We start from the raw sequence: 17,256 nt of genomic DNA on the forward strand, positions 1-17,256 counted from the left end.
GCTAACTATTAAAAAATTTGAGTCAACCGGTTCGGAATCGGTGAACCGGGTCTTGAACCGCTCGAACTGAACCGCCCTTCAAAGAACTACCTTGCAGCGAATTGTGTAGAAAACACACCATGCGTCGAGCATGATAGACTACACGATTGCGTAGCTAATGACAGACTACACGATTGCGTAGCTAATGACTACGCGATGAGCATGAAAGCCTATGCGATCGTGTTGTAAGCAATTATGTGATCGTGTATGAAAAACTGCACGATTGTGTAGCTAATGACTATGTGATGAGCATGAAAGTCTACACAATCGTGTAGCACGCAACCATGCGTTGATCAACTAAAGAACCTCACGATCATTAGCAAGCTACTATGCGATTGTGTAGCAAACTCTGCACAATCGCGTAGAATTAGCTATGCGATTGTTTAGCAAATGCTACATGATCGTGTAGCAAAAACTACTTGATCGCATAACAACAACTACTTGATTGTTTAGCTATAGCTACAGGATCTGGAACCTTTGTTTCATCTTCTCCATCGAAACAACGCTCTGTAACCCCTTCTTTGAAGCCTCCAAAACATCACGAGTGACTCAAAATCTTCAAATTACAGACTCGATTGCTAGAATTAATGCTTAAAAACGCAGGGGCCTTTACAAACCAAATTTGTAAATTTAAAGAAAGTCTTAAACGGAGAATTCTATCCCAAAACATCCATCAACAAATCCATCCACAACCATTCATCACATGAACCAGAATGCATAATATAAAACCCACCATTACTATAAATCAATTCAATAAAATGAATGAAATTTGGAATCAGAAACCTACAACTTGGCTCTAATACCAATTGAAGGAAATTTTCGGAAAAAATCCTTTAAGCGAAAGAAAAGATCGTTCAAAATTCTAATTTTATTGAATATAAAATTTTACAGTAAAACAAAACAAGATATGCATTTACTTAAAATTACAGCATGCATTAAAATAATTACATAGGGTTTTAGAAACTCTTACCTTTGAAGAACTCTTTCTTCAAGAAATCCCTCGTACAAGCCACAAACGGAACTCCTTCCCCGCAGATCTCCTTCTTCAAGAACAAACACCATCACTCGAGAACCCTCTGTATTCTCTTAGGATAAAGCATTCAAGAAAGAGTTGTGAGCTTTGCTTGAATCCTTGGAAGAGGGAAAGGAGATGGAGAGGAAGAGAGGGAAGTTTCTACAGAGAACCTTTCACTTGGGAGAACTCTTCTCTCTTAAGCCACTTAGGAAGCTAGAATCCTTTACGACCAACTTGAGAGGATGGGGAGCGGGAGGGAGGGAGAGTTATAACTCCTTCTCTTTTTATTAATTTCAATTAAATTAATAGAATAGAATAGATATATAATAACTACTTTATTATATATACACTGCCTGTTATATCAAATATAACATATAGCCTATAGTTTTATATTGCATCAAATACAACATAAACTATAGATTTTATTCTCTCTCAATTATACATGACATTTAATATAAATCATATTTATATTAAATCCACTTATATGAATCTCATCCATATACATGATATTTGAATCATATCCAAATATTTAATTCCTCTCAATAAAAATGATATTTATATTTAATTACATGAATCTTATTCATATAATTGGTATTTGAACCATATTCAAATTCCTCTCAATTATAATGTATCAAATATATTATAATTAGTTATATCATATATAATTAATTCCCTCAATTAATTTGAACACCTCAAATTAATCCAAAGATTAAATATCAATTAAATCCCTTTTTGAGCTATAGAGGGGACCTTATGGACCTGTAGGTTGAAGCTCCAATGGTACTCGGATAATTAATTAAACTCTTTAATTGAATAACCCATATCCATTAACTATCAGTCAGTCCACTAAAGACCGACAGCTGCACTCTTTGTACTACAAATAAATTTTTGGGTCCATTGGATATAACCAATCAACAATGCGATGACCCTTCACAAATTGCTCGTAAGTACAGCTGGGCGAAAATACCGTTTTGCCTCTGTAGTTACATCTAACTTCTTAAGTATCACTGATTCCTCTAATAAATAATAAGTCATAGTCCAACTATGACCAAGTCCCTCTCAGGCTAGGAGTGGGTGTGGCCACTGATGGAACGAAGACATGCGCAGTGGAAGAAAAATAAATCTAAAGTACTCTAATTAGATTAATTATAAAGACAAGCATGCATGCAATCAAACATGTAAAAGGGGAAAAGAATACAACCTTTGTAGTCTTTGAATCTTCTTCAAATCAGCTCCAATCTTCTCACGAATGGTTCGTAGACCACCACAGAGTCTTTCCAATTATTCTCTGACCTTAGAACGGGATGGTGGTATCCGATGAGTGACTAATTTGGAGAGGAAAAAGCTAAATCTTTGAGTGAAAAGATGGATGAGATTATCACATAATCTCATCTAAACCCACTATGGCCAAGAAGTCTTCAAAAGCGTTAAACACTCTCTTTTAAAGACCATTACATGTAGACATGCAACTATGAGTTTGATGAGAATTTGACACTAAAAAATCCACTAACTCAAAAAGTGGGATTTAGTGAGACAAGTGTCTTCAAATGAAGACAATACTTAACCATGCAAAAGTTGGCATTTCCCACTCACAAATGTTGGATCTTTCCACTAACTTGGTCAAAGTTTGACTCTCAAAGTCCAAAGTTAAGAAACTTGGCTTTTTGACTTTCAAAAATTAAAAATCAACGATTTGACTTCCATTGCATTTTTTACCTAGTCAACAAATTGACTTTTAATGCAATTTTGAGTAAATCCATTTAATTTCAAAATTAATTCTAATAATCCATTTTAAAATTAAATTAATATTATATAATTAATTAAATAATTTAATTTAATATTAAATCCAACACTTATCCCAATTTGTATGGATCACTATTCATAATCTTGATATTTAAATCTTATTTAAATATCTATTATTTTCTCTCTCTTTATATTTAATTCAAAATTAAACATTAGGTTAAATATATTGTATATATTTAATGCTTTGCTCCAAAAACTGAATTTGAACACTTCCAATTTGTTCATCACAGTATTCTAAGGTTCAGTCTGATATGAGTGAGTAAGGAGACCTCATGAACCTACAGATCATGGGCTCCAACAATCTGCGATTAACCAGCTAAACTCTTTAACCTAATTAACCACCATTCATTAACTACTGGATCACTCTACTAAAGCCTAGTAATTTCACTCCCTTCACTGTAGAGATATATTATGTCCACTTGATATAACCATGATTAGTAAGTTAACCTTTACAGGTTGTTCGTACTAATGGCTGGGTCAAAAGCTGGTTTACCCCTGAGATTACATCTAGCTCCTTAAGTCCCACTGATCCTCTAATGAACAATTGGTTTGTGATCCAATCATTAAACCAAGTCTCTGTTGAGCCCATGAGAAAGTGGGACCCATTGTTCAAGACCCGGAGTCAGCATTTAAGGGAACAACCTCTCTACTATCCCTAAAAGTGAGTAGGAGTGAATGTCGTTTTGCACCCTATGTCCCCAGCTATCTACCCGATCTTACCCCTGAAATGGGAGGCTTATTGAGTTTCCGTTGTTGAGTCAACCCTTACGCATGTAAATATAAGGATAATCCCAAATAAACAAGAGTTCATAGTTAGCTCAAGATTAAGGTCAAGTTACTTAGGTCATCACTTTGAAATAGTCAGTCTTAAATAGTAAGAGTGACTTAATTCTTGGTCTGATATTATGCAAACTCATTGCAGAGGATGCCTCCACTTCTCATGTCAATACATGAACGAATCAGGATCACTTCGTTTGTAGCACTTTACAACAAATTGTAACAATTACAGAGTGGCAGCATCCGATAGTGTTTCCAGAATAAGGTACCCAGTCTTATTCGTATACCATAGACCATTTTGGCTATTTACTGAACTTTATCCACTTTTATGTTTCCACATAAAGTTCATGTATTCATATAATAGTCATGGATCTTTAGTTTATTGGATTTAGACTTTACAAGTGCAATTCAAATATTCAATAATAGTTTTATTGAATAAACATCAATAACATCTTTATTGATAAAAGAATACGTTTAACATTATAAACTGCTAGTTTTAGGACATACAACCCAATATTCAAGACCTGGAATCAGCCATTAAGGGAGCAATTTACCTACTTATCCCTGCATCAGGGAAGGAGTGAATTCCGTTTTGTGTAGCTGTATTCCTAACTCCCTAGTTAGACAAATCTCCAAAATAGCAGGCTTGTTGAGTTGGCAATCTGGTCACTCTCACCCATATAAATCAAAGAACCGCCTTCATGAGTAAGAGTTCACGACTCACTCAGGATTTAGGTCATGTTACATATGGTCATCCTAGTGAAATATAAGTCTCTAGGATAATATACAAATAATAGAGACTTATATAAAGAGACTAATCATTTCGTAGTCCAGTCTTATACAAACTCTTTGTATAGGATACCCTCACTCGTATATCGCCACATGAATGATTAGGATCAGATCATTTGTAGCACTTTACAACACTTGTAACACCTACAAAGTAGGCTGTATCTGTAGTGTCACTAGGATAAGGTACCCAGCCTTATCTATCTACTACAACCCATTTAGGTTATTATTTAAACAAGATCCACTTGTATGTCTCTATATACTTGTTTAAATTACATGAAATAACCTCAGATCTTAGTTTATTGGATTGAGTATATGCTTATAAAATAACACTTATTTTATTAACAACAATATGTTTATATAAAGTTTACAAACTACGAGATTACAAGGAGATTTAGGACACCATTCCCAATACAACCTATCTGCTAATCCAAAATAGGTAGGAGTGAATTCCTTCTTGCAGGACTATGTCCCCAATTATCTATCTGGTCTTATCCCCAAAATAAGAGGCTTGTTAAGCAATGTTGTTGAACTATTCTCACCTATACAGATTAAAGAATAATCCCGAATAAACAGGAGTTCATAGTTAGCTCAGGATTAAGATCGAGTTACCCTAGGTAATCGAATTGAAATAAACAGTTTTAACAGTAAACGGTCGTTATAAAGAAAAAGTGATTTTTCGTGGTCTAGTCTTATGCAAAACTCTTTTGCATAGGATGCCCCTACTTGCATGTCTCCACATGAACGATTTCGGGATCACGTCATTTGTACCAGTATACAAAGTGAACTATATCCATACTGTCCCTAGGACGAGGTACCCAATCTTATCCATATACTTGTAGACCTTTTTGGCTATATACTATAACTTGATCATCTTTTATGTCTCTAAATAAAGTTATAGCATTCATACTATAGCCATGGATTTATATATTGGATTTTATAACATAATGCAATTTCAATTGAATAAATTCTTCAATAATACTTTTATTGATAAATAAAACATGTTTCCATGATTATGGACTGCGAATTTTAGGACATTCTCAACATTTAATATATTATAAGCATTATAATGTATGGTTTTAATGGATGTTTTGTATATAATTTTATGAGTTATTTAATATATTTTGATATGTTAAATATATGAAATTAGAAAAACATGATATTACTTAGGTAAATATAAAGAGTTATATTTATTTATGTTTTGTGTATGCATGGTTTATTTTCTTGAGTTGTTTAATATGAGTGTTATATTAATAAAGTTGAAAATCAATACGCATTGAGATGACACATCCATAGTTTAATATAATTGCTATATTAAAGTCATGAAATATATGAAATATGGTTTTCTTGTTAATTAAAATTTGATTGCTAATCAATTAAACCATAGAATGAATGATTACGAAGCTAATAATTAATTATGTAATAGTTAAAAAATTCATATATAGTAATAATCAACCTATAATAAAGAGTTGGATGCAAACTTAGGATTTTATGGAATTGGAATTAATTTTAAAATGTTTTAAATTAATCTTGACCTTAGATCACATTAATTCTAATATGATTAGAATTATGTCCTATTTGTTTTAATAGATTTAAAATATGTCTCATAGAACAAACACGACTTTAGGTTATAAGGGAACTCTAGCGGTGAAGTTCTGTCTAGGTTGGGTGTTCTTAAGATGACAGTTTACTGGACAGCTCTTACCTCAGAACTGACTCAGAATTTGAGTTGAGTTAACCTTAGTCCTATCAGTATGCAATGTCACTAGGTTAATTAAATGGTTTAATTCACTTAGAACATTAGAGTAAAGACCTTATTATAAGAGTTACAATAGAAATAGACTTAGATTAATTAGCCGGAATTTAACTAAGTATAAGAAAACCCTAAAATGGTAGAATTTTTAGCTAAGGACTGGAGGGCATGTTCCTCAATATAGGATAAATCAATTTTTAGCTCCCATGTTCCTAAGAGTTCACACGGTGATATCCATACTCGGCTTCGTGCCACTCTGGGTGTGGCCTTTCTTTAGAAAGTATTTGCATGAGTCAATACCAAAGTGAATAGGGAAAGTGTTCATAATAATTTGGAGAAAGACGTGTGTCAACGGATCCTATGGTCTTTTCCATTAGGTTGCACCATGAGATTCCTATGTTTGCCTGCATGTCATCCTGGAGCAACTATCCCTTTGGAGGGCTTGATAGTAGGATTCGGAACAACGCAAACTCTAGCAATGGATAAGGTTTCTTAAGTTAATCTTCAACAATTGTCTTTCCTTACAGTACCTATTGAAATGTACTTCTAGATCTGAAAATGGTATGGTCACACTTATGGGATCAATTAAGCTTGTTAATGAATCATTGACCGAAAAATAGTAGCTAAGAACTATGAGAATAAGAGTTTTTTTGGTGGCTATTGCTCTAAACTTCTAAAGTATCATTGCAAAAACTAAATCAATAATTTAATTAGGGTTCTTTGATTGATTGTTTTTGCTGAATTGATTGGATACTTGTTTTTGTATAATGGGTTAAGGAAAATATGATACGGTCAATTGTATATTATTCATTTCAGCATGTCTTCCATAATTATTTCCTTGATTAAGAACAAAAAACTAACCGGTCACTATGCAATGTGAAAATCCAACTTGAATATGATTATAGTTATAGATGACCTATGGTTCGTCTTAATGGAGGAGTGCCCTCCAATCCTTACTTGGAATGCATCTCAAGCATTTAGGGATGCTTATATCTTCCACAAGAATTTCCTTGCCAATGACAAGACCCGAGTCTATATCTTGGTAAGTCTGTCTGATGTTTTTACCAAGAAACACGAGGTCATGATCACTGCACATCAGATCATGGAGTAGCTCTAGAAAATGTTTGGACAACCGTCCTTTTAGATTTGGCACAAGGCCCTCAAGTACATTTATAATGTGCGGGTGAAGAAAGGCCAGTCAGTGAGAGAGCATGTTCTCAACCTGATGATCCACTTCAATGTCACCGAGATGAACGACGCAGTCATCATGAGCAAAGTAGATGTCATTAATTTTGGAATCTTTTTCAAAAAGTTTCCTCCAATTCCACAGCAAAGCGGTCATGAATAAAATAGAGTATACCATAACTACCCTCTTGAATGAGTTACAAACTTATCTGTCTCTTATGAAAAATAAGGAATCGATAGAAGGAGAGGGAAAGTTTCCCATTCCAAGAAGTTTCATAAGGGTTCATCCTCTAGAGCTAAATCTGTTTCCTCATCGTCTGGTTCTAAAAAGATCCAAGAAAAGAAAGGAGGGAAGGGGAAGAGTCTCGCTACTGGAAAAGGTAAGAGTAAGGCCAAGGTTGTCGACAAGGACAAGTACTCCTACCGTAATGTCGATGGTCATTGGAAATATAATTGCCTCAAGTACCTCGACGAGAATAAGAAAGAAAAGGAAGGTAAATCGGATTTACTAGTTCTAAAAACTTGTTTAGTGGAAAATGACCATAATGCATAGATACTTGATTCGGGAGTCACTAATCATGTTTGTTTTTCTTTATAGGGAATTAATTCCTACCAACAGCTCAATTAGGGTGAAATGACGCTCAAGCTTAGAACAGGAGATGCCATTTCAGCTCGTGCAATAGAAGCTGCAAAGTTATTTTTTAGAAATTGATACTTACTTTTGGAAAATATATAGTTCTTCAAATTAAAAGAAACCATGTATCTATTTTATTTAATCGAACAAATGTAGTTGGCTTTTTTTTCATCTAATGAAGTGTTCATAATGAAAAATGTTATGATTATTTGTTTAGCTAAATTAGAAAACAACTCGTATGTGTTAAGATTAACTAAAGAAAAGCACTTTTAAATCATGAGATGTTTAAAACTGCTAATACTCAAATAAAAAGGTAGAGAATTTCTCCAAGTAACAATAATACATATCTTTGGAATTTGAGATTAGGTCCAATCTCGATAGGATTGGAAGATTGGTAAAGAATGGACTTTTAAGCGAGTTAGAAGATGATTCATTAGCTCCATGTGAATCCTGTAATGAAGGAAAAATAACTAAAAGACCTTTTAGTGAAAAAGGTTATAGAGCCAAAGAGCTCATACATTCAGATCTTTGTGGTCGGTCGAGGAGGGTATGAATACTTCGTCTCTTTCATAGATGATCATTTGAGGTATGGTTACTTATATCTAATGGAACATAAGTCTGAAACTCATGAAAAGTTCAAGGAGTATAAGGTTGAAGTTGAAAACGTGTTAGGTAAAACGATTAAAACAATTTGATCAGATCAGGGTGGAGAGTACATGGATTTAGCATTCCAAGACTATATGGTAGAACATGAAATCAAATCTTAACTTTTAGCACTTGGTACACCTCAGTAGAACGGTGTATTAGAAAGAAGAAATAGAACCTTGTTAGACATGGTTCGTTCTATGATATGTGTTATGCTTAATTTCTTAGCTCGCTTTGGGGATATACAGTAGAGACTGTAGTTCACATCTTGAATAATATTCCCTAAAAGAGCGTTTCTGAAACACCTTTCGATTCATGGAGGAGGTGTAAACCAAGTTTACGTTACTTCAGAATCAGGGGTTGTTCTGCACATGTGTTAGTGACAAATCCTAAGAAGTTAGAACTTCGTTCAAGGTTATGTCAATTTGTTGGTTACCCTAAGGAAACGAGAGGTGGTCTGTTCTATAACCCTCAAGAAGAAAAGATATTTGTATCGACAAATACTACATTCTTGAAGGAAGACCACATGAGAGATTATAAACCACGTAGCAAATTAGTATTAAATAAAGCTACTGAAGAATCAACAAAGGTTGTTGATGAAGCTAGTAGTTAATCAAGAGTTAATGAATAAGCCAACACTTCAGATCAGTTTTGTCCTTCTCAATCATTGAGAGTGCTTCGATGCAATTGGAGAGTTATATCACAACCTTACCATTATTTAGGTTTAATTGAAACTCAGGTTTTCATACCAGATGATGGCATTGAGGATCCATTGTCCTATAAACAAGCAATGAATGACATAGACAAGAACCAATGGGTCAAAACCATGGACCTTGAAATGGAGTGTATGTACTTTAATTCAGTATAGGAACTTGTAGATCTACTTGAAGGGGTTAAACCCATAGGGTGTAAATGGATCTATAAATGAAGAGAGATATAGTTGGAAAGGTACAGACCTTCAAAGTTAGACTTGTAGCAAAGGGTTATATCTAGAGGGAAGGGGTTAACTATGTCAAGACTGCGTGTATATGTGCTCAACTATCTGAGAGGAGCGCCCTCCACCCCTCTTCAGATCTGGCTCTATCTGAGTCTGGATCATGACCAAGGTCGGGATATTTTTGACCTTGTGTATAGATAGATGTATTAATACCTTTAGATGATTATAATTAGTGTGGCAAATCCATAGTTACTACTATTGCTATAACTATATTTTTGTGTCCAATCTATACCCATTCTCTCCATACTAGAAATAAGTCCATCTTCATCGTAATTCATGGATCTCATCTTCGAATGAAAGGTTTTCTTATTGCTTAAATTCTTGGTCTACCAACTTTATAACCACGATCAAAATCATATAAGGCGTTGATATTCTCCATTGAAGGGGAAAGGTTCTACACAGAATGAAACACAATTAAGATGATGCAAAAGACTTCAGAGAACCAAAAGAAGAGAAAACTATAGTAGAAAGAAGTACTACAAAGTGGCAAGAAAGCATAATTAAAAAGCAAAAAGAATGTTGGATGGGCGATCCCTGCATGACATTGACTACATGTCTTGACTTTCGTGCAAAATGTCATTCAAATTTTGTCTATATAAAACATGGATATGTCAATGCATCAACAATAATTTGCTGAGAATCGATAGTCTTTGACGGTCAACTCAAAATATCGTGATATTGGCAATATCGGGGAAAAAAAGACTTCTCCTACATTGTTATCGAGACCCTAATTTTGGTGATAGATCGCAATATAGTAGTGAAAACTTCTGATATTTTGAACCCTACCTACAATATAGAAAGACAAATACAAGTTTTAAAATCCAGTTGCAATCTTCACGTCCCCAAACTTTAAGACTCCTCATTTGGATCTCAAAAGTCTCCTCTAACTCTCAAAATATTATAGAAATGGAAGAGTTTTTCCTCCCAAATTGTATATAAAAAACAAATAAAATAAGGTAAATACATATAAAAAACGCGCAACAACATCGAGACGCTAGGATTAGTCGTAGATTACAATATTAGCAATGTCCATTGATATATCAGATATTAAAAAAAAATATTGATATCAATACTACGATAAAATCGTTTTTTACCCTCATCCATGATATCATTAATATTTTACTAATATCTACAATATATGACACCAATATTGAAGATGTGTGGTTTGATTATCCATGTATTTTGATACACTTTAGCATTTGTTTAGTTGTTAAAACTCCTCATTGGGAAACTTTTTTAATGCGAGTTCAGATACCATGGCCGTTTGAGTGAAACTTTAATATTTTTCTTTTTCTTAAGCCCCACTTTTTTTTCTCTCCTTCCCTCACTTTTCCATTTTCTTTTTTCAAGTTATCGTCTTTCCGAAGTAGTGAAGGTTGCATGCTACGCACGTGAAATGTTTTGAAGTTTTAATTTAGAGTTAAAAATGTTAAGTCAGATGAAGATTTTTGTGTCGTGGATAAAAACACTACCTTGAAAGCAAGAATGACACGACCTCGGTGCTATATCGCAAGAAGTTAGTTGATCCCCAAGGTTCACATGACACTCAGACTCTAACATGCACTCGTCGAAGAACGAATTGGAATCAGTAGAAAAATTAGCTCAGAAACAGTGAGAGGGGCAGTAGAAAGCAAAACAGATCTGTGAAGAAGAAGAAAGTAGGTTTTTTTTGTATATCCACAAGTTTCTTAAAAATATTTTTTTTTTAAAAGAGGAAGAAAAAAATGTTATTTCTTTTAAATAAAATTTTAGTAGAATAAGTAGTAAAAAGGTGTATGTTTTTCGCGCAAGCGCGATTACCCAAACCTGCTCGTTCGATCGGACGAACAGTGGTAGCGACGTGCACCCGTGTGGTGAAAAGGTTATACTTCCATCACCATCACACTTTGAAAGCTTCCTTGCAAGCATTTATATATATATATATATATCCACTTGCTATGCTTAAATATTCTAATGTGGGACGACTTCTACCTCTTTTCTCTCAGAACTAGTTTTTCCTGTTGCTATGGGCCAAAAGCCCAAAGTCATTCCCAACAATCCTTCACGAATGGCTGGTATAGCAAAAAAACAAAATGATAAAAAGATTTTGAAAACTAGTTTATAAGCTAAGAAAGAAGAAAAAACATTAATATCTTACGATTTGAATTGATGTGTAGTGAAGTAGGGCATCAACCTTATTAAAGAGAGTGAGTTTACCTCTTGAACTTTTACTAACTATGGTTGAGACTCCCACAACACGTTTTTACTCCTTAAATTTTTCTTGATTGCGCGATATAAGGTGTGCTATATAAGGCTATGCACATAAATCTTGGATCACTATGAAAGCTCTAGAAAGAAACCCTTAAAATCTTTCATAGAAGGCGGTCACCCCTTCACATTCATGTTTTTTTATTCCAAGTCTATTGCAACACACCACTCAAAACTAAGCTATGAAGACTCTACATCTAGTCCATATTTGGACCAACTTCATCAAGTCTGTCAAAAGATAAACCACTCAAAGTTGAGCTATGAAGATCTCTGCAACTATTCATCAAGTCCATACCAAAACCACCCAAAGAAAAGGCTATAAATCTTTATGGTTTTAGTTATCTCCATGAAGTCCATATTAGAACCACCTAAAGAAAGCGCTATGGAGTTTTTATGGGTTTCAGTCCCATGCACATTGAAGATTCTTGAATTATTCTCCTTGTTAGGTCTCTAATTAGAGAATCCGTTAAGTTCCTCTCCGACCTCACAAACTCATAGGAGATAATTCCCCCTTTTAACAACTATTTCGTAGCTCAATGTCTGAGACACTTGTGAGTCATAGTGTAAAGAGATTGGTACTGATGCATCCATCCCCCCCCCCTAATGGTACATCTCTCAATAGACTTTTAAGCCACTCACTCTCTTGTCCTATTAATTCTAGATCAATAAACTCTGACTCCATGGTGGACCTAGCTATATAAATTTTTTTTGCAAACTTCAATGATATGGCTCCCCCTCGTAGTTAACACATATCATTAGTGAAGCTTACTTTGTCATTATCTCTTATCCAGTTTACCTCACAATACCCTTCTAATACAACAGGAAATTTATTAAAATGCAAACAACCATCTATAGTGCCCTCAAGGTACCTTAACAGACGATGAAGCGCAATTCAGTGATTTTTCTCAGGATTATGCTAATATCTACTCAATATACTCACAACATATGCGATATTAGGTCTAGTGTAGTTTATTAAAAACATAACACTTTCTATAATCTTTGCATATTCAGATTGAGAAACACTATTTTCTTTATTTTTCTTAAAGCTCATACTAGTATCATAAGGTGTTCTTACAGTGGTCTCATCAAAGCTATTAAATCTCTTTAAAAAAAATTTTTTTTGTATTTTTTTGTTTTTTTTTTTTTATGTAGTGTAATTGACACAAAGAGAATCCATTCTCAGTTTTTCTTATCTTAGCACCAAGTATTATATCAGCTTATCCTAAATCTTTCATTTCAAAATGTGACGATAATAACAACTTGGTATTATTGATTACAACTATGTGTGTTCCAAAAAGCTTATCATCAACGTACAAAGCATATAATCACACATTTTGCTCGAACCAATTTAAAACACGAGTATCAGAAGAATTCATCTTGAAATCGTTGTTTACTAGATTGTTGTTAAATTTTTCATACCATTGTTTGGGAGCTTGTTTAAGACTATAAAGAGAATTTTTAAGCTTGCATACTTTGTTTTCTTGATCGGCAACTATAAAGCCTTCAGGTTGTACCGTATAGATTTCTTCTTCTAGGTCACCATTAAGAAATACCATTTTTACATCCATTTGATGTATTTGAAGACCATGAATGACAGTTAGGATAATTAAGACTCTAATTGTAGCTATTTTAGTAACAGGAGAATACGTGTCAAAGTAGTCAATACTTTATTTTTTTAGTATACCCTACTACTACTAATCTAGTCTTATATCTTTCAATTGAGCCATCAAATCTAATTTTCTTTGTAAAAATCCATCTAATTGATCTACTACATTTAGAAAGATCTGCCATGTCCCAAGTTTAGTTCATGGTTGATGAATCTAATTCACTATTAATTGCTTCTTTTCATATGCTTGAATCTATAGAACTTAAGGCCTCTTGGTAGGTTTTGCGATCCTCGCTGATTAAGTACAAGCATGCAAATTGATTATCTATATCATATGGCCTTTCTACTAAGAAGGTAGTTAAGAAACCAGGACCAAATTTCTTTTCAACTTATTGTATTTTAATTCTTCTATGTTCAATTTCATGCATATTATCATAACAAAAAGTTAAAGATACAGATATTTTGTCACTATTAGATATTTTAATTGATTTATTATCTATCTTGATCATGGAAATATATGCTAAAGAATTCAGCATCCCTATACTCACATGTTGATTTATCACTTAGGCACATAAATCTATATGCAGCACTATTATGGGCATAACTAATGAAAACACAGTCAAAGGTTTTAGATCCTACAATAGATTTCATGAATGCAGGATATGGTACCTTAGCCAAGCACCCGTACACTTTCAGGTAGTTAGGATTAGGTATGTAACCTCTTTACAATTTGTATGGTGTTTTTTCCAACTTTTTGTGAGGAACCCTGTTAAGAATGAAACAGGAAGAGAGTGCAACTTTTCCCCATATATTGTCCGATAATCCAGAACTTAAAAACATAGCCTTCATCATTTCCTTAATTGTTCTATTTTTACATTTATCTATACCATATTTTTATGGTGAATAAAGTGCAATCAATTCATGAATAATACCATTTGATTCACAAAATTCTTTAAGAGATTTATCACTATATTTACTACCTATATCTGACCTTAACCTTTTAATTCTTTTGTCTAAATTGATTCTCTACCTTCTGCTTTATATTTCAAAAACATACTGCTAGCTTCATTCTTTGTTTTTTAAAGATAATTTTTAGTATATCTAGAAAAATCATCAACAAAGGATATATAATAATTTTTACCACCCCTACTTGTAATGTTTTTGAAGTAGGCCAAATCAGAATGAATCAATTCAAGTAATTCTGTGCTCCTAATCGTAACAGATTTAAAAGTTTTTTTTCTTTTTTTTTTAAGTGAATTTTGCTTCTACACAAATATAGAACATTACCATTTTCATGTGATTCAGATGCATTGATAATATTTAATGCTTTGAGTTTTTTTATTGATGCAACATTCATATGACATAGTCTACCATGCTATAAATCAATTGATTCAACGATATAAGCAAAACTAGAAGCAATTTCATTCATCTTAGAAGCAACATTAATGATTTTTAAACAAAGAGACCATCAACTAAGTATCCCTTACCAAAAATAGGTCATCATTTTTTGTTAGAACAATCTTGTCAGCCTCTATTACAATTTTAAACCCAGCCCGGTTCAACAAACTTCCAGACACCAAGTTCCTATATAAAAAAGGTACATACAGAACATCACTCAAAGCTAATGTTTTTCCAGAAGTTAGTTTTAGGAGAACCTTCCCTTTTCCAAGTACCCCTGCACTATCAAAGTTACCCATGAACACGCACTCGCCATTGGTTGTATCCTAGAAGTCATGAAACAACTCTCGATTTGAGGAAAATTGTTTCGATGGTCCGATGTTAAGAATCCAATTCGATTTGTTTTCCACTAGGTTGGCCTCCACAACCGCAGCAGCATCAATAATGTCATTCTGCTCTGTAAGATGGGCCTGCGGGTTAGGTTGTTGATCTGGCCTTCATTTTTTCTAGTTGCACCAGTAGACTTTATGTCCTTCTTTTCCATAAAGATGGCAGATTATATTTTTCTTTTCAATCTTTCCACCAGTAGTTTTGTGATGTCCCTTCTTTTGAATAGAATTATTTTTTTACAAACTACTTGTTATTATTTTTAAACTTGTTTTTGTTAACAACAGAGGACTCAACCAGATTAGCATAAACTGAATTCAGTATTTAAAAAATTAGTTTTTTTTTTTTTTGTCGGTTCACTTCTTCCGTGCACATGTAAGTGATCAGTTCCTGTAGCGTTAGGTCTTTCTTCTTGTGCTTCAAGTGATTCTGGTAATCACTTCAGGACGATAGAAATTTCTTGAGTAGTACATTTGCTTGGAGAATTTTGCACATTCTCATGCCTTCGGACAGTACATTCATCACCAGATTCTCAAATTCGTGAATCTAATCCACAATTGGTTTTTTATCCGTCATCTGACATTACTACCATTTTTCAATGACATACTTCTTACCTCTTGCATCATCTTCTCCATATTTGGACTTCGAAGTGTCTCATATCACCTTTGTTGATTTTTTGGACCACAAACAGATCGAACAATGAGTCCGTCATATGATTGAGTAAATGGCCATAGATTGTCTTGTTATCTTTCTCAAATTTTCCTGGATCTGCAGTAGGTTTGGTACTGGACTGTCACACCCCGTCCCAGACTACTCTCTGAGCCTAGGAAAGGACATGACTGCAGCAGTTATCAACCCTTTTGTTGACACTTACTGCCTAATAACTCTTGCGAAAATAACTCTGATACCAATGTACAAACTCATATACAGCGGATGCCTCTTAGGCCAAATTTATTAAGTTTAAACACACAACATATTTAGAGAGATTATATTACTAGTTTCAAGTCTCGATGCCTAAAACCTTATTCCCTATATGAACAACTGTAACATGTGTACATTATTTACAGTAACCACCTAATAGTCTGGTTACAATATCTTTGTCCTTTAGTGGCAGAGCAGATGCAGAGCTATCTCCTGAGAATTTGACCGCTATCTGGGGGAATGGAAAACATTTGAAAACGGGATGAGCTTGCTAGCCCAGTGAATGACTTAAGAAAGAAAACTGATTTTCATGCAGAAGTCTCAATAAAGAGATTAACTTGAAATATAAATTTCTACAGTAACCTTGTACTGCAGTATAAACATTTTTCAAGCATAAAACATATAAAGTTGTTTTTATCAGAAAACAATAAAACTATTCCTTAGTTGAGAATAACCCTGCTGTGGTTAAATCCCAACGTCAACTGCTAGTCAAGAGAGAACCCTTTTGCTCAATCTCTGACTTTAACTACTTACGTGCACGTGGCCATACTAAGTACCGTCATACCTTAGGTACTTCTGCTCAGATACCTTCTCTAAACTTGTCCTTCAGTATCGAGCTGCTCGGATACCTTCTCAAATGTCCTTTGGTATCGTGTTTCAAGTAAAACTAGTCATAAAATGACTTTTCTCTTTAAAGCACGTAAAGCATAACGCATACAAAAAATGTCTTTAAATATACTAACGCATGCTTGGTGTATTTAAACATACATAAATAGTTTTTCAATAAACTTTCATACATGGCATGCATTTAAACATAACTCATGGTTTGCTTGGAAATCACTTTGTAAAACTAGCTAGCATGAGAATAATATTTCTTTAAAACATGGTAAATATTTAGTCACTCACCTTAGTCGTTTAAGAACCTTTCTCTCTAGAAGTTCCTTGGTTACCTCGGGCTCCCTTTTGAACCCTAAGATCTAAATTCAATTTAAAGCTCAGATTACGCATAGTTCTAAACCTTATCTTGAGATACTTCCTTCTATAAATATGCTCTACAATGTCT

This window comes from Benincasa hispida, chromosome 12 (genome assembly GCF_027475165.1).
Source record: "Benincasa hispida cultivar pf3 chromosome 12, pf3_genome.v1.1, whole genome shotgun sequence".
In the NCBI taxonomy this organism is placed as follows: Eukaryota; Viridiplantae; Streptophyta; class Magnoliopsida; order Cucurbitales; family Cucurbitaceae; genus Benincasa; species Benincasa hispida.